Genomic DNA, 23,048 nt, shown 5'->3' with positions numbered 1-23,048 from the left:
ATTAGGGTTTCCCAGATCCTGGAAGATATATTACTGTATTTGATTTGGTTCCTAAAAAGCTGACTGTTTGTTACTGGAAAGGGATAGGAATTATTTTGTTTAAATTATACTCATTGCTGATCTACCAGCTTAACAAATACTGCCATAAACCGTAAATATAAAAATTAAATTCTTATCTGTAAATTCACTAATTTAAAGCACTGCATTCAGTATCTACAAGACAACTACAAAGCTCCAAGATGACTCTGATACAAATTGTTTTCAAGGAATTTACAGAAAAGAAAGAAGGCATAAGGTGGAAAAGGAGAATAAAGAGAGAAATTATAAATGCCTTCAAAAACGATTTCCTTTTTGTGGAGGACTGGCAAAGCAGAGGGTGGGGGGATGTATCATTTCTAACTGTGGCATGGGGTTACTCGGGAAAAACAGCATTTAAGATAGCACATGGAACTGTGTATATGATGTAGACGTCCAGAGTGAGAATTCTAGCTACATGAAACACCAACAGGATTGTGCCTACAGATTCACGGTGCACTTGAAACATCAGCTCAGTTGTTGGAGCCAAGAATCTCCTATAGCAAGTTTAATTTGAAGGCTAGAATTAAATCCAGAGAAGCCCGACTACATTGTTTTGTTTTGGTCTTATCAGCATTTAGATACTGTGCTATTTTTTAAAACAACCACATGTACTGTAAGGTATTGCTAGGACAATTACCATCTTTGCTTTCATGACTCTACAGTCAAGAATCGTGATCAGAGATATGTATAATCATTATCAGATGATTCCGCTCCAGTATCACTTAGGAAGGAGCAGCCCAGGAGGCTCCAAGCTCCCACGAGGCTGGAATAGCCCTTCTTTGATTGCTTTCCTTTTGCTTCCTTATGCTTGGCTTTTGGTTGGCTACATCCTCAGCAGCCTTCAGCGATCACTGTCTCTTTCTTTCAAAGCAAATGTAATGCTCTAGGCATTATTCTCCTTTTGACACTTGACTCTGCTTGTACTCTTAAACCTGATCCTTTGTGAGTGTCCTGTTGGTCTTGGGCTGCACCAACACCACAGCTTGCTCATAATTTGGATTGACTTCAAGATGGCCAGTCTGTCCAAATAGAAACTCTGGCTGGGTCTGCACACTCTGGTGTGGAAATGTTTTTCAGGAACCTTTGTTATGCATATCAATTCCTTTTAGAATTTTTCTATCCAGGAGGATCATTCCAGCATCATACGGAAAACCCAAGGAGGAAAGTCTAGAACAAGATAAATCTATTAGATCTTTTTTGAAGAAAGCTAGCTAGGAGAGCTAATCTGAAACATGTTCCAAGGTGTGTAGAGCAGAGAAAATGGATGAAGGGGAGGAGAGAATTGGTGGCAGAGAGTCCAAAAAGGAAAATGTGCCAAGAGGATTAAAGAGAAAGGAAAAAGAAGAGTGGATAAAATGTTTAAGGTGGAGTAACCCAGGGGAAAAGTTTGCTATTAATAGAATAAGGAAAATAGGATGTGGTATAGTTTGTTAAAGAAAAGAAACTTCAAGGCTGAACAGATTGATGGATCTGGTCGATATACCATGAGGCTCACTGTTGCACACTTGGAAATGGGTATCCATAACTTCAGAAGGATGTCCTGGAGGTGTGTGTTGGAGAATCACTTGAGGTAGTAATTAAACTTGAAATCAAAAGAAATTGCCAACGGTGTTTGCCAAGGAAAGGATTGTTTAGTGAATGCTATGAATTTAAGATATAGGAGGATAAACAGGAAAAGAGACAGGGAGAGGGAAGGGCAGAGGAGAGGGAGAGACTGACAGACAGACAGACAGACACACCCACACACACACACGGTGGGGCGGGGTATGGAATTGACTAACAACTTGGAGAGAATCAGGAAAGTCCTTCCACCGTTTTTCCAAGAGAGCGGCCTCAGGTCATCCAGTCACCGTAAGCCTGCGATGTGCATGCACAGTAGTGATTGCCGTGCTTCTCTGTTGGGAAGTAGCCTCTGGGTCGGAAGCTACGGTGTGTGAAGTATGAATACCATCATGGGTGAGGTGAATAAGGCGTCCTCTGAGCTCACAGACCACATGTGCAGAACACAGAACTGTCTCCTGTGAGAATGAAAGGTAACCCTCTGCCATGGAAGTAGTCCAGTGTGTCCGATCTGCCACCAGATAACTGTCACCCTGGAGTGGCGCCGCACGAGGGACTCAAGGCTGGTCTTTGCTGGTCCCGTGAGGTACTAACACTTATGAAACGCTGCCGTGATCCACTGCCCTAAATTCCACAATGGAAAGCAGCTCTCCAAATCCATAGTGTTTCCAGAGTCATTACCCACCCTAATTTTAAGTTTAAGAATGCTAGAAACTTACTCATCCTTTAATGACATTTGCCCATCATCATGGTCATTAATTATAAAAAGTTAAAGAAAGACTTTGGAATTTTCCCTTGAACTGAAATTCATTGGGGAGCTTTAAGTACTGTGAGACATAGAGTTGGGTATGCACATTTATGTAAAATGTCTACTATGAAAGCTAAGATAGCTGTACTACAGTGGCAACAACTGGATCCTGACAGTTGCTGGCCCTGTGATTTCACTTGTGATTTTGAGTAGCTATGTCCATATAGTGATTTGGCTAAAATACAGTGGTTTTATATAACATTTGCAAAATTTATAAAAGCTTTACAGATTGAAGGGACTTGATTTCCTCCTCACTGCTGGTTTCTACTGAACACTTTCTCTACTTTTTCAGATAGCAATACAACTAAGCTGCAAATTATCTAGACCTTAAAGGAAGGCAGATACAATTTCCTTGTTTTTATATGCAAAAGAAAAAATGAGCATGCAAAGGACAGGGACTGAGAATTCCTCTAAGCAGATCCTGTGAATTCAGGCCATTAGACTGCACAGTGCCCTCCTGAGAATGCTTCCAAACACCACCTCTTCTCTTCTGCAGCTGAATGCTTAGGAAAATGTTTCAAGCAAAGACTGATACTCACCACTCCCTTTCCCATGCCACACTGTGATTCAGCTTTGAAGCTCACTTAAGACAGAGCTGGATATGACCATAATTAACTTTCATATCTTAGAAAAAAGAAGGTAAGAATATCAGAAATGGCCCAATGCAAGAGAATATCTGAATCAAGGCCTCCTGGAGACTTTCAGGGGTTTTGGGAGAGGGATTAGGACAGCCCTTACCAGCATATATGTGCCCCTCTGTCGCCTCCCAGTTGTCTTCAGCATCATTTGTCTTAGAGTAAGTGTCTTTCTAGAGTGACATCTTTAAATAAATACCTAAAGGCTACTTAGTACTGACAACTTCAACAAATGTCAAAGCTAGATAGATTTCAAGGAATTCTTCACTCTAAACTGTCTTGAGGCAAGTGTGAATTTTACTGACACTTGTATTCACAATAAGGAAATCAGATATTTCTATCAGGCCAATTTGTTTATTTAAATTATCTCTAATGACAAACAGAAATTATTTTCCCCCTTTTATTCCAGAATCTCTGACTTTTAAAAGACAGTGAAAGTTCCTGTGCAACATGTTGTGTAATCTCCTAAAAAATACCATAACAACCACCACCACAACAACAAACAACAGAACCACTATCTAAAGCTGCAGAAAGGTGTACAAATATCACTTAATGCCCCGTGTAAGGTATTGACATTGTATGGTTTTTTTAAAACACATATCCATCGTTTGTTGCACAGAAGTATTTAAAATAGAAAACAACTATAAAAAGGATAATTTTGAAAACCTTGTAATGCTCATGAGCAACTGGGTTGTGTACTAAACTTTTTTATTCATGGATATTTCTTAATTTAGATCCTGAGAAAAACAATTGGGTGACAATGATGGTTATTATGATGGTAATGTTGGTAGTAACCATTCATGTATGAACTGCTGTATGCCAGCCTCCAAGTCAGTGCTGTATACCGACTTACGCATTTCACCCTTTTGAGGTCATCCTCATGCTCAGTTCATGGATGAAGAGACTGAACATGAGGGAGCTTCCCTGGGGCCATCGGTAGAGCTGAGAGTCCAACAGTGTGGCCCAGGTACAGTGTCTCTGTATTTGTCTACTGCTTTTTGCTACCAGATTTAAAGGAACAGTTCTTCCACCTCTTCTTTGGCCTCTATGTGTGCGATCTTCTTATAATGTACTGATTTAAAGGTAGAAAAAAGAGGAAGTTTGGCCAATACCAAAAATAGCCAATATCCCAGAAGAATAGAAAATGTTGAAGTCTTATACAAGACTATAGTTCTCCTCTTAAACCAGGTGTATTTTGGTAAATTATTGAAGCCACAAATACCCACTTCTAAACAGGGGGTGACACCCACATGGAGTGAGCCCCTGAGAGCTCCAGGCCAGCTGGTTCTCGCACTCAATTCTGCCTGTCAAAAAGGGACAGGGAAACAAGTGAGGGCAGCATATGCCCTTGAAGACTTATCGTTTTTGGCCACACACATTTAACTAGTTTTCTTCTGCATTTTGAGCAAAACCTAAAAAGCAATCATGCTATTAAAAAACTTTTAGGACATTTATTCTCTGCCCCAACGAGCTTGTATCTTTGAGCAGAATAATAATGACTAACACAGACCCACTGAAAGTTGGCAAGCAAACTATAGATAGTAAGTAAACCTTAACATCTTCTAGGAGTTTGACAGTAGGAAGTTAGGAAACCATTTTTAGCTGTTCTATGTCATGATATGGTTTTCACTTTTTATTTCGAGACAGGATCTTGCTAAGTCACAAAATTGCCCATATTGAGCTTAGATTTACAATCCTCCCCACGCAGCCTTTCAGAGTGCTGGGATCACAGGTGTGTGTCACCACGCTTGACCTATGTTATCATTTTTACATTTCTGAGCATATACTTAATATTCTGTTTGGCTGCCAGACTAAAAATTACTCTTCACTTTGAGAAAACCAAGGAGTCCATATCACTAGAGATGTCTTACTGACAGCTTTTAAATAGAGAGCCTACCTACATGGAGGATGTGTGTACAACTTAGAATCACAGAGGTGACACTTCTCATGATGCTTTATAGATCTAAACCAGATTCTGGTACATAGATTTATAGAGAAATAGATTCATTCAAGGGTCAAATTTTCCTTATGCAAATATCTCAAAATTCTTGTAGAAAGTGAAAGTTTCAAGTACGAATATAAATTTCTTATGGGTTAAGTCATTAAATATGCAATGTAGACCAGAAAGCTGTTCACATTGCTCTTTTATAAAATTCAATTTTAATGGAAATATGTTTTTAAGAAAAAGCATTGCAACAAATATGTATGAAGAATCACTAATTTTTTAAATGAAATGTGTTCACTGATCAAGATTTTGTCTGCTGCTATTCTGTATTTTGATCCAAATGTATTCATTCTGGCCTATATAGTTTTCAAGTTTTGCTACATAGGGTGCTAAATTTTTCATTCTTAAGAACTCAATGTCTTGAGATTTTCCTTCCACAAAAACACAAGCACCTTGTTAAAAAATTAGGTGCCAAATATTAAAAGACAGACTGTCTTGGAACAATTTTATATCACACTGGATTGCAAAACAAATGAGTCCTTGTACCAAGGTGTAATGGTGATTTCTGGATATGAATGACATTAAAAGGAAAGCTTTTGTGGAGAAGGCAGACCTATTGAATTTTCAAGGCTGTGTGCACAGCTAAATTCAGTGTTAATGGCACTTGTGTGTTCACACCGTGGGCGAAACAGACTTCTGTTTATTTGTTGCTTTCAGTATGAAATCTTTTATACCAATAAATTTTAAAATGTATTTTATTGTGTCTAGTTTGATGTGGTTCTTTAAATGGACATTCTTTTGTTACCTAAAGCAGCAAAAAGCTATGTTCTGACATAATGACACAATTCACACTATTAAAACTCTGTGTTGACAAACTTTACTCTAAAACAAGAGCCACCAAAATCTAGTAGGGTGTGATTTTTTATTGCATTACTTTTGTATTTGCCTTCCCAAAAGAAGCTACAGGAACAAATGGTAATGTTTGAAGTTTGAAATCTGCCAAAGCTATTATAGGGTTTCATTGTTTATAGTGTACACAAATGCATATATGTGGAAGATGATTCAGCTATTAAATGTCATTTCAGCCCATTTTAACTTATATTTAAAATATTTGAGAACTGTACTTTTAGAGAGCTTTATACCTAACTAGAGAAAATGCCTAATATATGTACATTTGTGTATGTGTGTGTGTGTGTGTGTGTGTGTGTGTGTATAGACATTAAAGTAGTTTGCTATGTTTCTTAGACATGAAATGGCTGAAGTGAGAGCTAGGAGAGCCCTTCCAGTGAGAACTATTTTTGACAGTGTATCACTTACTGTGAGCTTACAGCTGTAAGATTCTGACTTTCATAATTCACACACACTGTCTTATTCTAAAAGGATCTAAATTATGATCAGTCTCCATTGCATCACAGATTTCTCAAAGTAAATGTCAGATTTCTTAGAAAGGAAAAAACAACACCTAATACAACATTCTGAAATCATAATTTGAGCATTGTAAGTATTTTTTTCTTTGTGGTTCAGAAGGTCAAACCCGGGCCCTTTAGGATGGTAGGCAATTGCCCCACAACTGAGTTACAGCCGCAGCCCCAATTAATTTTTCTTAAGCAGTATTTGAAGCACATGTTAGCATGTCAACCATGTCTCATAAAGATATTTTTCTTTTCTTATTTTCTGCATTTTAAATAGATGTTGTTATATGATATTCAGATACTATATGGTAATAGATGTTTCTAAATTTCATATTGTAAAATTTCATAGTATTTATACAATTAACCAAATAAAACATGGAATGGTGGATATGAGAAAAACTTTTTTTCTCATTGAGTTTATTGGTGTATTTTAGGTATACAGTACAGTTACATTCATCATTGGGATCTTGTATCTTTGCATAACAGGTCTTGGTTCTAATTTTTCCCCTTATCCCTGCCCTCTCTCTAGCCCCTCCTCCCTTCCCTTTTTACAAATACTTCATTTCAATTTTTTCATTTTCTCACATTAGAAAAACATTGCTTTTCCAAAGGATTGATCGAGTAAATAGGATAGTAATCGATTTAACTGAGAAAATGATGCTGAAAGACTATGGGGATATGACATGATAGTCTCTACAGTTCGTGATATGCTTTGAAGAATAAGTTAAACATACTGTGGACGAGAAGTCAATGAGTGATGAAACAGCAATGGAAGAAATGAGCTATCACAAACCCTGTATAATCAAGCCTTAGAAGGCTCCATGATGTTTTGCTTGGTTTTACTTTTAATTTGGTCCTGGGGCTTCAGCCCAGGGCTTTCACACTGAACCACAACTCCCCACCCCCATTTTCCATTGGATTTTGAGACAGGGTTTTCTAAGTTGCTACATGGCCTAGGCTCTCCTCTCAGAGTGCTGTGTGTGTACCAACATACCTGGCTGAGGCCATGTTCTAATAATAACATTTTTAGCCTTTCCTAAATGCATAATATTTAAACATATATTTTGAAACAGTGTTTAATGTATACATTAACAATTTTGCATTACAATATAAATTATTAATTTATATTGTAATACAAAAATTATCAATAAGTCCAATAAAACAACTGCTTTAAAAAAGTTTGTGATTCTTGAGAAATTATAGCAAGCTATTTTTGAATAATTTTACCTATTCTCCTTGAATTTTAGTATTTACAAATTCTTGTAACCAATTTGTAGTAATGTACAGGAAATTTTGCAATATGAGATCAACTATTAAATAGAGAATAGTACCCCATTTGTGGGATATTTGTAGCTTTTTTCTGATTGGCTACCTTTTTGCCATTTTATCATCTTATAAATACCTGCTAGAAACTAAAGAAATAAAGTGAACCATAAATGAATTATTTTCATTGACCTTTAATGATTTGGGGAATTATTGGTTTGGAAACCCAGAAATTGAGATTTGGTGATAATCCCTGGATTTTATTGGACTTATGTTGATATTGTGGGAGTGATATAAAGAATTTATCCATCTGTGAGTGTGTGTGTGTGTGTGTAAAACAAAACACATTACCACACAAATGTAAATAGGAAACATAACGAAGCATGGAGAAGTGCTTTTCACAATGAACACATCAATTTGATCAGCAGCTGTAGTGATAGGAATAAACCATCAATATTCACTATTGGTGAGGAAAACTTATCAAGAAGACAGGGTTTATTGCTAAATACAGAACATGCTTTATGACAGCAAGTTATTTTCAGTTTAATTTCTTTTTAGCTTAGTTTTGGCGGCCTCGGAGACTGAACATCAGGAGCCCTGCCTCTGTGATGTAGTTGTTTGGAACTTTGAAGAGAAGGCAGGGAAACTCTCAGAGGGGCAAGCAGCTCTGAGACTGTGCTAGATCCACTCTTTAAGAATCATTTTTTGGCTAATCATTGGGAATAATTTGCTCTTCCAAATGAATTATGTTTATTTCAGATATCAATATGTTCGCCATTTAAGCAGACTCTCCAAGTATAGCTACAAAAGGAAGATTCACAAAATATCTTATGATTACTGATTGTACGCCTCCGGGTCATGTGACTTATTTTCACAAGAATATATGCTAGAAGTTTTAGAAGGAGTTATAGCTTACTTTTCACCTTCTAATAATACTTTCAATGTGACTTTTGGCTTTCAAAAAAGATATTGAGCTAACAATTTTAAGTTGATCAGCATACCCATAAATACTTCTAATTCATTCTGGTCAAAAGATGGGAGCATAGTCTTGAACTTCAAAGTTATGCCGTATGAAATGATATTTAGACTTGATAGAAAGCAGACAAATTGCCTAAACTGTTCAGAAAAAAACAAAACCCTCAAATTTCTAAACTGTTCTGACCAAAATGGTTTTTTTACTTTTTTTTTGTTTTTTTGCTTTGGTACCAGAGATTGAACTCATGACTTTGCACTATGTGAGGCAGGCACAGTGCTGCTGAGTTAAATACCTGTCCCATTCTTCCTTTTAATTGATTATCCATAGAATGCATTTGAAGAATAAGGACTTATAGATAAGACATACACTGTGGTTTTTTTCCTGGAAAACATTCTTATGTGTGCAATAACTAATTATTAAAAAATAAAATTTAGAGTGACTGTAAACAATAATGTACTGTTTGTCTCCCAATAAACAAGATCAGAAGAAAGGACTTTTAGTGTTTTCAGTACAAAAAAGTGATAAATGCTTGAGGAGAGAGATATGCCATAATTTAAGCATTCTCAATGTATACATGTATCAAAAACTCACATGGTAACCCATACGTAAGTACAATTGTATGTGTTGATTAAAAAATTAAAAGTTTTTTAAATAAAGAAATGTGGGGGTAAATGAAAAAAGAAAACATTTGATTTGTCTTAAGTCGCATCTGAGCATAGGAATGGTTTACTGTTGTAACTCTTATGATATATATTCATTTTGGCAGGTTACTTAATCTTTTTTAATTTGTTCTTTATATTTATTTACATTTACAAAAACAATCTACCCTTTTCTAAAGCATTTATTCTTCACGGCAGGATATCCTAATGCCCTTATGTAACTCTTGTAAAATGCAATTTTGTTGTACAGTGTTTGCTTCAGTTTCATGTCTAATTTATAAATCTCTGAAATATTTATGTTGTTTAACAAATAGATCACAGAAAGTTTTGCTAAAACATCTTCCATTGATTTTTAACTTAACTTAGTTCACATTTTTTTGAATGGTCTCCAATTATAAATTCATTTGTTAGTTTTGTTTTGTTGAAGAATTTAATCACGGCATTCACTTCATTCACCATCCAGTGAAACTCATTCTATGACATATTAAGGAGAAAGCACATTGACATGACAAATATAACTTTTACAAAACAGATTTTTAGGATCCCTCTTTACAAGAAATTCTACTTCTTTGTAGATGTAGAAAACAAGAACTGGGAGAAACTTCTCTGTCTAAAAAACCCACAAAATTATTGTATTTATCATTTTGTATATTTCAACTATTGTACAGCAATATGAGAAAGATCACATTTGAGAGTCAATCTCATTTATAATGGCATCATACTAAAAGTAGGGTTATAAAAACTTACAGATGTGCACAAACCCCCAAAAAGGATGAGAAATGTTTATTTTTCTCTTATGCATGTTCAGATTTTCTAGTTTTCCATGGCTCAAAAGGAAAAAAAAAAAAAAGAAAGAAAAAAAGAGAGCAAAGCCTCATGATAATTTTAGTTTGCTGATGATAGTTCACACTGTACAGTGGTGGAAGGGTGTGGAGCCCAAGGGTGCACAGCATGTTGTGGTCACCTCTCCCATAGCCTGCACAGGACAGAGACGGGGGCAGAGACAGAGGCCAGGAGGTGCGTAGACCTGGAAGCCGACCAGCCATGGCCATTAATTCACTTGATTACTGCATTTCAGAATTTGTGAGGGACAACATGCTTCAAAATTCTGAGAAAATGAAGACACAAGCTAAATCCTGCAGTTTTTCAATCAACTCTATTCGCATTCACAATTATAGGTATATCAGCCCTACTGGAAAGGGACCTTTTCTAAAAAGCTGAATAGTGGGCTTGGTATTAGTGAAACTGTAATCTGAGGCTGAGGGCATAAAACACATAATTGAAAGTGATCAAAAAGAGAAATGACAGAACTCAATCTCTGAACTTAACTAGATCAAGTAGATACTATAAGAGAGGAAATGAATTTTCAGGTGTCTTTGTAATACAGTGGTTTAGTGTCTGACAAATCTCCCAGGTAAATAGGAGAAGTGAGTAATCATGATGACTGATAATGCAGCTTTTCACTGAAGGAAGGTCTTCCTAAACTGAAAAAAGAACGAAGGAAGGTAGTGATCTTGCTTTAAGACAATGGAACTCAATAAATGCTGCTGTTAAAAAATGGAGAATGGGCATAGTCCTTCAAATGGAATGAGTGGTGTGGTAATGACTATCTGTGTATGTATGAGAGCCTGAGACTGGAACAGTTCTCTTTACAGACAGGCTAATTAAACTATACCAAGAACAATTCAACACATCGAAAACTACGAGGCGATTGATCCATTAATATGACTCCTGATACTTGAAGTAAGCAAAATTGTCAAAGTCAAGGTTTCTTCTGTACTATCAAATAGTATTATCTATAGTCCTAATTACTGGATGGGCCCATTGGATTGGTCATTATTTTGTATAATTGCCTTATTTCAAAACTTATCATACAGCTTTGTAAAAAATGTGTCTTGTTGTTTGCTTTCAACCTGGTTGATTCCACAATGGAAGTTCTTTGTGTGTTCATGCCTGTCTCTGTGTGACCATGGTGAAAGATCAATACCAATCGCAAAGAGATTCTTTGCCTTCTTTACTGTGATGGAAATTTTAAATAGCAACATGAGATACTTTCTGCTGGTATAAAGTTGTGTCTTCCGAGTTAAAACAATCTCAAGACTAATTAAAGGGAGCTAGGGGAATTTGGGGAAAGGCGAGGTTTGGGGTATTTGGCTAGCAATGGTGGGTGCTATAACTGGTCCATGGTAGGGCATACTTTTCAGGACCACATTCCAAGACAGGTGGGAAGACTGGAGACATGAATAAGGCAAAGAGGGTGAGTTTTCTTATACACAAAAACATTCAAGTTCTCTAACATGGATTAAAGGAGACGTAGACAAATTTTGAAAATTTGAAGAACTTTCCTGTTGAGGGGGAATAAATAACTTATAAACAATTCAATAATATAATAGTAGAGTGTAAGCAAAGTATGAACTTATCAAATAGCTCTGTCTTGAAGGAGGGAGTGGCTTTCAGGGAAAGGATAGAGTGGGAAAGTCAGTGGTGGAGAGGAGGGAAGGGGCAGGAGTCGGGAAAATGTGAGTTTGGAAAGATACAAAGGCTGGATTGTTGAGAGTACTGTTCCTCATTGCTGAGGAGATTCAAATTGACCTATTGGCCAGAAGAAAGCCCAGGAGAGTTTTAACTTTCAGTGACATGATCAGAATTTTGTTTTAGGAAAACCAGTTCTGTAGTAGTGTAGAAGAAAGATGAAAGCTGGTGAGAGAGTTCTGTTGGAAGGTTATGGAAGATTATGAAGAGGGAGAGGAACTGAAAACATGGAGAAATAAGAAGGAAACCCAGAGATGTAATTGCCAGTCATAAGATAAGGTTGAGAGTTCAGATAAGAGAAGATCCCAAGGTCTTTGCAAGAGAACTGATAAGAAAGACGAGAAACCAAGACTAACTTCTTGTGCTCAATAATAGCAAACTTCATTCAGATGTGTACTCTCTATTCTGTTTCCTCTTTCCACAGTTCTGTCTGGAGGATATTTCGGGATTGTGTGTATGCTTGGGAAAATCTATTTGGAGAGCAGTTGTCAAAAATAAAAGTCAACCATGTCTCTATCTCACTTTCTTATTTTCTCTCACTCATTGTGAATTATAACTACCAATACTTAATGGCCCTAGGCCTTCTGTGTCAGGAGAAGAGACATTTTTCTTCTTAAGGATTTTAGATGTCTTATGAATCCTTAAGATGCTTTTGGGAGAATAGAGCTATGTAAACCTTATATTATTCCATTAAAATTATGAGTCAATAGGGCAGAATGTATTCTAAAATTTATGGCTTCCTGTGAACATTAGAACAAATCTCCCAGGTCGGGGTTTGGTGGTGGAGTGTGGGAATTTTCCATGTCTTTTAGCATTGAAGTCTATGACTTTTCATCCAAGCTATCAGGTCAAAACAAATGGGGGCCATTAGCTATTAATTTTGTGAAGTGTGGACAGTGGTTTGATAAATGAACAAGGCTTTGGATAATTCAAGTAAAATTCTTTTATAAATAACACCTTGTGTACTATCAATAATTTAAGAGAATGTCTTTTCAGATAAAGAAAAATGTGCATATGAAGCCTATTGATGGAAAACTTTTTGGATCTATTCTGGATCTAAAACTGTAATTAGGATAGATGAAGAAAAATGTGTAGGTCTAGGAAGGGGGAAGGGAGAGGAAAGAAAAGCAAGCAAGAAGGCCAGGACAAGTGCTGTAAGCAGCAGTGTAATTAGTTTACCATTCATAGATTTTTATAAAAAAGCAAGATGTCTGAACCAAAGTTAAAAAGTGAAAACAGCTTTATAGAGTGGAATTAGGGAAGTGGTGAATGCATACTACACACACACACACACACACACACACACACACACACACACACACACACAGGCTTATCCCACAATATTAAGACCTCAAAGTCAATTATCAGAAGAAAAAACATAAGAGAAAGCTGGAATAACACTATTCTGTTCGTGGGAAATATTTTATTTTAAGCACTAACAAAAAATGTGTCCTAAGAATCATTATTCCAGGAAACATCTATAGAATGAATATATTTAGAGATTCATTACAGTTTAATTTGCATAGATATTTTGGAGAATTCTAGGACTCTGAGTGTGTCCCTAGGATTTGATTTACTAAAATGAAGTATAAATAGTTTTTTTCTCACCCATTTTAAACACTGGATCTCAGACTGTATCTAGCATAATAGGCTCTCCTCAGACACAGGGAGAACATTAACACAGCACATTCTGTTTCACTGATTTTTCAAGAAGACAGGGCTTGAACCCTGGCTTGGGGAATAGGAAGAGTGCTTGCTTCTTCAATAAATGTAGGGATTGGCCAGATTTAGCATGGCAGCATAATATGTCAACCCGGCTAGAGAATCTGGAAAATTCCTACGTCTTAAAATCTTGTTTGCCATCTTGCTGCTATTAGGGGATGGTCAGCTTTTAAAGGGTGGGGCCTGGTGGGAAGTCTTCAGCCATTGGAGCTGAGCTCCTGCAAGGGATGATGGGCCTCCAGCCCCTTCCTGTCTCTCCCTTTTGTTACTATTTGGAAAACAGTTCTTCCTCAACCTCGCACTGCCTTCATGGTGTGTTTTGCTGGCCACAACCCCAAAGGCAAAAGGCTCAGTTGATTATGGACTGAAACCTAAATGGAGAGCAAAATAAGCCTTTGCTATTTATTAGTAGGTCATCTCAGGTATGGATTAGAATATTGGCAAGCCAAATAACACCCTAAAACTTTGGGGCATTTGACTGAAACTGTGACTCTGAGCAATGCCTGACTTGACTAACCAAAGCATGCTGGTGTAAGGCGCAACAGAACTCCAGAGATACATGAAGACCTAGATCAAAGAAAGCAACAAAATGACCCAAAACTTAAAATATATGCTTCAGCTATTCAGTACTACAGATCAAGTAATTTTTTATTACTTGAACAAAGAATTCAACATTTGAATCTTAAGTAAAATAAAAATATTAAGTATGTTAAGAACCTTTTATATAGTATATTTATGCATTTTATATAGTATATTTACTTAGTGTCTCTATATAATAAATATGTTAAAAGCAGAGTTTTCAAGGCAACTGTAGTTGTGGGTACATTAATACAATATTTTGTATATTAAACTCATATGAAAATAAATGCAGAAGCAGCAATACTGCTGTATGTGTGTGTGTGTGTTCTTTTGAACACAGGTAGGGAGTCATTGCCTGTATTTCTGGAGAGTGACTCTGTTTAACACCATTGACTAATGTATAATTCAGTCAAAGAGAAGTTCAGAGGGGCTCTAGCACATGTCAGAGGAAGCCTTTGGGAAGAGGACTGTCAACTGTTTCTCGAAGGCCCATCTTCTGGTGATGCCTGTAACAAAGATTGCTACTGAAAGACATCCTGGAGACAGAAGTAACCAGAATGGGGAGATTTTGAACTCAGCATGGCAGTTGGGGGTGTGAGATAGCGTTGTGGAGGACCTCGGCTCCTCCTTGTCCTAACAATGACATACTTGGAAGCCTGTGGTGCTTCTGTGACAGCAAAAGTAGGCACAGTAGAGATGATGATGATGATGATGATGATGATGATGATGATGATGATGATGACTTTGTTACTCCCTACAGATCTGAAAGAATAAAAATTCACATTGGGAGACCAAATGTTGATAAAATCTCAGAACAATCTGGGTTAGAATTTAGTTTATAGCCACAATAATTCCATCCTTAGATTCCTGCCAGATTGTTTCAGGCCAGACTAAAAAAAGTTAACATTTATATAAAACAATCATGCATTTAAGAGCAAGATACAGGTGGCTCAATGGATCTTCTGAGATTAGTGTATGTAAATGAAATTGAAAATCTGCATTCAGATTGAGAACAATCATCATGGATATAGAGGTGAAATTAGCCCTTAGACTCAGTCCCTCTGTTCATGCATCTTTCATTTTGGGAAGCCACTCTAGGCCTAGAGCCCTGCTAGTCCACAACTTAGCTACTAATACAAACAACCTTCTAGGGCCTCCCACTTTCCTACCTCAATCAGTGGCTTCCACCTTGAACATTCGCTTTTCCAACAAACTAATATATTGAGCACCTCACTTCTCAAAGCTTTCTGATATGATTGTTTACAACTCCTTTTGAACCCCTTACTTCATTTTGCTGTATTTTGTTTTGGTCTTTGCCTTGCCTTTCCTGTGTACTTTTTGGCTCTCTGCCTTCTACTGATCTGATACCTTTGCCACTTTTTCTCAGAAGCCAGACTTACCCACCTAGGAAGCACCAGATGGTCCATCTTCAAGCGGGGGTTGAATCACATAATATCGTATTCAGCATTGCTTAAAGACATCTCCATGGTGGAAATGAAAAACTGAAAGCCTTGAGTATTTGTGAAAATCCCTGCAAATGTGCTGAAGGATGAATGTGGTTAGTTTGAAAAGTCCAAGAGATTACCAGAGACTCTGTGGATTGTATGGAATCATCGCTAAGTATTGAAACAGGATCTCCACAGGACTGTTTAATTGTGGACCAATAATGTTTCACTGTATTTTCTAAACCCTAGAAGTCTGATACATTTTAGGGGGGTATTATGCTTAAGAAACAAATGCTAGAAGAAAATGAAATTAATAGCTCCTGCTAATGCCTTTCCAGCATTTTAGAAAGGCAGCGTCCCTGGTAAAAACGGGAAAGCACTTACTTATGGTGGCTGTTTAAACTCAGAGGTTAGATGGCTGATAAGAGTACATCGTCGGGAGGGTTTTGCAGTTCACGTCCACACTATCAAACTCTATAAATTGCACCAATATGTGGCTGATAAGAAACCTTAATGGACCTTTCATATCTGTATAGGCACAGGAACGTACACCATGTATGGCGGTAAGACTGTTACCTATGAGACTTCCTTCTGATAACTTCCTGTCAAGTGATATATTGCAGAAACTGCTTCCAGCTTTTCACCTCTTACAAGATTCTCTGTGCCAAGTGTCATTTTTCAAAGTTAAAAAAATTTTTCTTCAACCTTGTGGGTTGTGAGAATGGAGTTTTTATATCACTGTATTATGTTATTTATGTACATGAAATAGAAATAAAAGCACTATAAAATTAATGCATGTAAAATAAAAGCAAGCAGTGACTATACTGGTTGAACATTTACACATATATGACCCAGAAATTTTAAAGATGGGAAAAGCTCAGGAAGATTGCCTTGAAAAGTATTTCAATATGTACGAACAATTTGCACAAATTAAAAAAAAGAATGAATATTTTTGTTACTTTTTAAAATAACGTTAGGTAGGCTTTGGGGAACATTTGCAAATATAAAAACATTCATATTCTTCCTTTGCTCCTAGAAACGCTATTTCTTCTCCAGTGCCCGGCCCTCAGGTCCCCCGGCCACATCTTTCTCTGTTTCTTTATGAATGTCTAACCTCCCACTGGGCGTTTGCACCTCCACGAGTCCAGAGACTTGCGGCTCGAGCTAACTCTTTCTCCAGTCTGTCCGTCATGCTTTCTCCTCCCTAAAAACCCGCAGCAGCCTGCTTTTCTAAGTTACTTCTGATGCCACCATTCTCTGAGCCACGGACCTTGGAAGTAACTTTGCTGCTTTCTCCTCCCTAGCCCTGCTGTCCCTGGCATGCGTTTCTGTGACCGGTCTGTTCTTTCACTAGGATTTTGGCATTTTTCTCTTTCTTTCCATCCCTACACAACTTCCTAGATGTGGTCAAGTCTTTTTTTCCTCTCTTTCACTCATTCATCCTCTGTCATACATTCATATTAACAAGCTTCTGTAATCCCTAAATTAAAAGAAAATTAATGATCTTTCTTGCATACTCAGTAAAGTTAAACGGTCGTGGCCTGGCAGTCGGAACCTTTCAAGTCTGCTCTCCATGTGCATCCTCAGACGTGTGTGCTCGATTCCCCTTTTCTGGGGTGCGGCCTAGTCCAGGCGTCGTACTTGCTTGCTTTCTCCCAGTCTCTGCCCCTCACTGCCCGGCCTAGTTCCGGGCACAGTGTATTCGTACTTCCTACCCTTTCAGGAAAGTCCCTCCCAGGAAGAAGGATTGTATCTTCACATCTCAATATGACACAACATGTCTTCACCAGCTTTGCATTCTTCACCGAAACTCTTCTGATAGTAGGTGATGAAGAAATGTTTGTCAAGTAGACTAAAGAGATTCTTCGAAAGGAATTTCTCTGGGAAGTCGAATTTCACCACAATAGCATCTGGTGGCACGCATTTAAGAATGTGACCAACAACTGCCTAGTTCTTTTCATAAACCTAACAAATGATTCATGCTTATGCACTATATGTCTGACACTGCATTCGATTTGTAGACCACTCATCTGTCTGTCTTAGGAAAGCTTAGAGAAGACAGTTGTGAGAGTTGGAGTATGGTATCTGATCTGATAGCAATCCCTCCTTTGGTACTATAAACTATGTACTTGTTTGTTTTACCCAGACTCATGCCTTTGTTTTGGTTATGCAACACTGAAATTCGATGGCATATCCTCCCCTCTTTGAGGGCGACTTTAAGTGCTTTTGTTGTGCATCTGATTGGCTTCAGATGGAAGAGACTAAAAGCCTTTTGAGTTCCATTAAAATCTGTTAATAGAACAGCTACATTAATGTGAGAATATTTGATTTAAAATTCAGCCACATAAATATGTGACTCTGTACGCATGAAAAGTTTTAATAGAGCTGTTTGTTACGTTTTGTTACATTGTGATTTTTTGTCTTGTTATATAATTTATCAGAACTTAATTTCAAATAAACTAGCCCTTGTGATTAGAAAACATACCTTTTGCTGAAATTATTAGTAGATTAGAGGTTTTGTTATAATTGTGCTTTTTCCCAACCAATGAGTTATATACTATTAGGGTGTGTCTATTATCTTGTGGCCAGAAACCTTTGAAAAAATTTTGCCATTAAAATGGGGTCCTGAGCAGTGAAATACTTGGAAACAATTGCTGCACTGTTGAAAATCCAAAAGGAGCCAATTCTTTAGTGTTGGAAAAATTTGTGAGTCATTTACATATAATAGATTGAGAAATATGCTATATTTTTGCTTATGAAATGTCTATAAAGAAGGCATTTACTTACATAATGGCCTATATATTCCATGACCTCTAAGGTCAGACTGAGATTATTCATTAAAACAAAACAAAAAAAAAACCTTTTTAGAGCGAATACCCAAAGAAAGGAAAAAAATGCAATTAAAATACCAGCCTCTACTAAGTTACTTTAGAAATAAATATTGGCTAAGAAACTGGTATGGTATTAGAAGCTGCTGGCCTGCACATGCAAAGCAAATAATTATTATATTAAAAATTACAGTTTTTAAAACATTTGTTTTTCATCTGGCATCAAATAAAGTTTAATTGCAAGTTGTTTTATGTCATTTTCTCTTGGAGATGTGTTTTCCAAAAGATATGCAGGAGGTTTATATGTACACACATCTCATTATTTCTCAGTAGGATTCATGTTTGTGTCACCTACTCATGGTTGGAAATGCACACTCTAAAGTGTCTGATTTAGGCTTGTACTGAGCTTTTATAACAATATAATTCTTATTTTGCTACATGGTTCTGTAGGCAGTTTCAAAATGAGTTTCCAAATTGCCAAAAAAACAAACCACCCAACCAAAAACCCTTAATGACTCTCAACAGTTTCTTTGACATATTTAAGCAAAATATTCTGTTCCCTTCAACAAAAAGGCACAAAATCTTGGGTTTGGGTTCGAATTACATTTGGCCAGCAATTGCTTATAAAATTGAGCAGCAGACACTGCAATAAAAACAGATTATATGTGGATTCTATTTCTTTCCTGGACAGCCTGTCTTGTAAATATTTGCTTTTAGCATCAGCATAAGAGAGGAAAGAAAGCATTAGCCTGTCTCCACACTTGAGAAACGGCTTTGGAGAAATTAGGAAATAATCATACAGGCACTCCCAAAATACACCTTTTTTGTTTCTTTGATTAATGTAATCATAATTATTGCAAAATTTACTACATTTGGTGGTAAAAGGAGCCTTTGGGGTGGCTATTTTCTGAGCAAAGGGAGAAACTAGCTCTGATTTAGGCTCAGTAAGCTGTGGGTCTGTGTGTAACTTATTTAACTGATATTTTAACTGGAACCAGAGTAAAGAGTATCTGAAATTATGTTTAATGCCATAATTCCCCCCAAAAATGTGGAGGTTTTTGAGTTGTTGATGAGGGCAGCGACACTGAACAGTATTTCCTGCGATTTTCTGATCACAGTTAAAACATATGCGTGGCTTCCTATCGCTCGTGGGGCTTGGTCCTCAGCAGCCCGTTAGAAGGCCTGGGAGGAGGTGGCCACTTCCCAGCTCTCTGAGCTCACCGCTCCTCTCCCACAGCTGCCTCCCTAACGAGCCTTTCTGCACAGGGCTTTCTTCAACGTCTAAGGCTGTCTGTACCTTCTCCTCTGCTCCTTGCTTCCTCCAGCCCTTGAGCCTTCTCCACCTTCCCACCCCAGCCAGGCCTGGCCTTCTTTCTTCTCACCATGTGCTTCTCTTGGGGTGCTCACGGCTGCTGTCGTCCTGCCTAGAATGGATCTGTCTTTCCTGAGGTGCTTTGGGTTGATGTGGCTGGGAACTATGTTTTTGTTAACCATGGTAATAAACCAACAGTATGCTTGGCGCAGACAGCGGAGCCAAATATCTGCTAATTTTCTAAAAGAGGTATTCCTATGCCACCGTTATCTATTCCAGAGCCCATTCAGTCTAATAAAACAAGTCTTATTTTCAGCCAATGCTTTTTTTCCCTGCAAGAGAGACTATACTATGTTACTGCTCCATGCGTGCAGGCCATTGAATTTGTCTGTGTAGGACATAGAGGAACAATCTACTGCTGCTGTCTAATGCTCTATGACATGGTTTGTCTATGCGAGGTGATGCAAAAAAGTCCAATAGTTTTCTATTCTACTCCGACATTCCATTTTGTATAAAATAATCATAAATAACCCCCTCCGAAGGCCATTTTCCCCCAAGGTAATTCCGCAGTGATTCCATCTCAACAGCAGGAAAGCATCACATTTTGTGATCCTCTCCCTCGTGTCTCTAGGCAGCTATATTGTGCTAACTCCTTGGTGTCTCAAGGGGCTGCCTGCCAGCTAGGAGCCGGTGATTATAACCTGGTGCTGTGAAAATGCCATCCGGAACATCCTGTCAGTCCACTCCTCCTAAGTACTTACCTGGGTTACTTAGTAAAGGTCATTGATTTAAAATAAATAAATAAAGTGAAATGCAGCCTCAAGGCTGTGATCTAATCAAGGGCACAGGAGGACCTAAGTAATTGTTGTTTGGGTCAGGGCTTGCTCTGAATTAGAGGGGCTCCCGTTTCCACCTGTCACTCTGTCAGCCTTCCTTATTACTGTCACTGCGCTATCAGCATGGTCTGTGCATTTCTATCTTATCTCTTACCCCCCTCTCCTGTCCTTATCCCTTGGAACCACACTGCCCAGGAGCTCTGGCCCTCGGCTGCAAGGAGCGGCAGCTGGATACCATCAAGAGGACAGAACTGAGCCCTCTGCCTTTCTCCATTAGCCCCTACTCCCAGATCATTGTAAATTCCTCGTGTGTCAAAGGGACCAATCACAGCTGCAGAGCCAAAATTGTCAAAATAAAGCATGGGTTGAGAGCTTTTATTGCTCATAAATGCTCACATTTTTAACTTCACATTTAAAGCAATGGGAGCTTTCTCAGGCAATAAAGTGATGTAAAATGGTCCATCATTGCTTCACATTGAACTTTAAGATGAATAATTCTTTTATTGACTGTCTTAGTTCTTGTATTTCCTTGCTTCTGTGCTTCTAGAGAATGGAAGCAAAGCTGTTTGTATGTTTAGAAAATTTCAAGATGGCCTCAGTCATTCAACTGGCTGGTTTCCAGTGTGTGTAGAGCCCTGGTCCTTTCTTTAATAACAATAATAACAAATGCAAACCTAAAACAGTTTTGGTCTTGAGTTTGCATTCCTTCCATCCTTTTTGAAATGTTCAAACATCTGGTTTTAAGAAAAAATCAAGTTCAACATGTTTAGAGAGAAAAAAGGCAGCCCACAAAATAAATCAGGGTCAAGTGTTGTTATTTCATGGGTAATTATAAAGCAGTCCAATTTATTAGTAAATCTTGCATCATGCTTACTTACAGCAGCAACCTTGCAATTGTTCTTAGACTTTCATTGAAAAGTGCCTAAGCTGCAGTGTTTAGGAAAATATGGGGTCAACTATCATGGCAAAAAAATGCCGTGTGGACTTGTCATACCTTGATCCCCTATGCTGTCCATCTTGCAAGTGAAATTTTGTCTTCTTTGAATTTTGTTTTCCCGATTAATTCATGAATTTTTACCAAGAGTTACTTGGAAACACAAAGACGCCCACAGTAAATTATTGAGAAGAAAGTGCTTGCGAGTTTAATTGAAGAGCAGATGGCTGGCTCAAAGGGTCTTCTTACTGTGTTTCAACAGCACAGCCAGGAAGAGGGGGACAGGTTGCAGTGGCCCCATTAAGCTAACACAAACACCACGGAGGAGGACAAAGCACAGCATTCTGAGAAAGCCAGCTACTTTGAGACATTAATTACAGTTCGAGAAGACATCCCAGTCTCTCTTTTGAGGCAAAAGGGCTGACAGGGAATCTTTAAACAAGTCTTCAAGAGTGCACAGATCCTGGATAGCACGCAAACCTTTCAGACACAGCAAAGTCAAGATTTAAAGCAAAGTCAACTTCACTGCTCTCCAACGTCACTGCCTGCTAATTCACTGTAGTTATCATGTTCTGCTCTTCAGCTCCTACGTGTTTGCTTCTCTAGAGAACCTAGATCTTCAGTTTTTACAACAAATATTTAAAAGCCCATCTCCTAGCCTTCTAAACAGTGCTTTCCCTTTCTTGCTCTCAACAGTTCATTCAGATTAAATATTGAAGACTGTCCTGATATTCAAGTAGAGAAGAATTAGGCTAATCATGAAATATAGCAGTTAGATTAGGAAACCATATTTGGAGGATTCTCTTGGGAAATTTGTACATATAAATAAATTATTTAACCTTTTCCTCTCCGTCAAATAAATTAGACACAGCATCAAGTACACTTTCTTCCTGTTATAACCTTAAAAGTAAAATTAAGCAGTAACAACAGTGCAACCTCATGTATCTGTAAAATTCAAAACCTAAATCAAGCCTGAGTGCATTCTCCAATCTGTATTCTTCCTAGGTAGAGTAAATTATCTGATGAGTATCTATATCCTTTCAAAAAAAAAAGAGGTGAATAAAATCTGGAAAAGCACCACAAAAATCTTTAAATTAGAAATGGTTATAATTTTATTCATGAGGTTGGTACAGTTCATGGAGCAGAAGTTGCCTCTTTGCATTTCACCTGTGATTCTAACCAACCTGATGGTCTCAGTTTCCTTTGCAACCAACTCTACAGTAGGATTATGAGAAAAAACCCACTTCAGAAAGTAGCATTGATAGCAAAAAGAAGTTATAGCTAATAACAAGGAAAGTGGCACACAATTCTTAAAGAACTCAGAAGACATGGCAATTTGAATCTCTACAGGGCAGGATGACTTAGGTCCTCTTAATGTGGAATCAAAGGTTACACGCTTAAAAGACTGTGGTTTCTTAAACTCTCCTGATAGTAACAGTCACCTGGGAGCCTTGTAAAAAACTTAGCATCTTTAGTTCTTCTCTTGAAGATTCTGGGTAAATGTGACTGGGGCTGTACCCAGGA

The sequence above is a fragment of the Fukomys damarensis genome, unplaced genomic scaffold, assembly GCF_012274545.1.
Source record: "Fukomys damarensis isolate Sample0158 unplaced genomic scaffold, DMR_v1.0_HiC HiC_scaffold_3, whole genome shotgun sequence".
NCBI lineage: Eukaryota > Metazoa > Chordata > Mammalia > Rodentia > Bathyergidae > Fukomys > Fukomys damarensis.
This window is presented reverse-complemented; position numbering follows the sequence as displayed.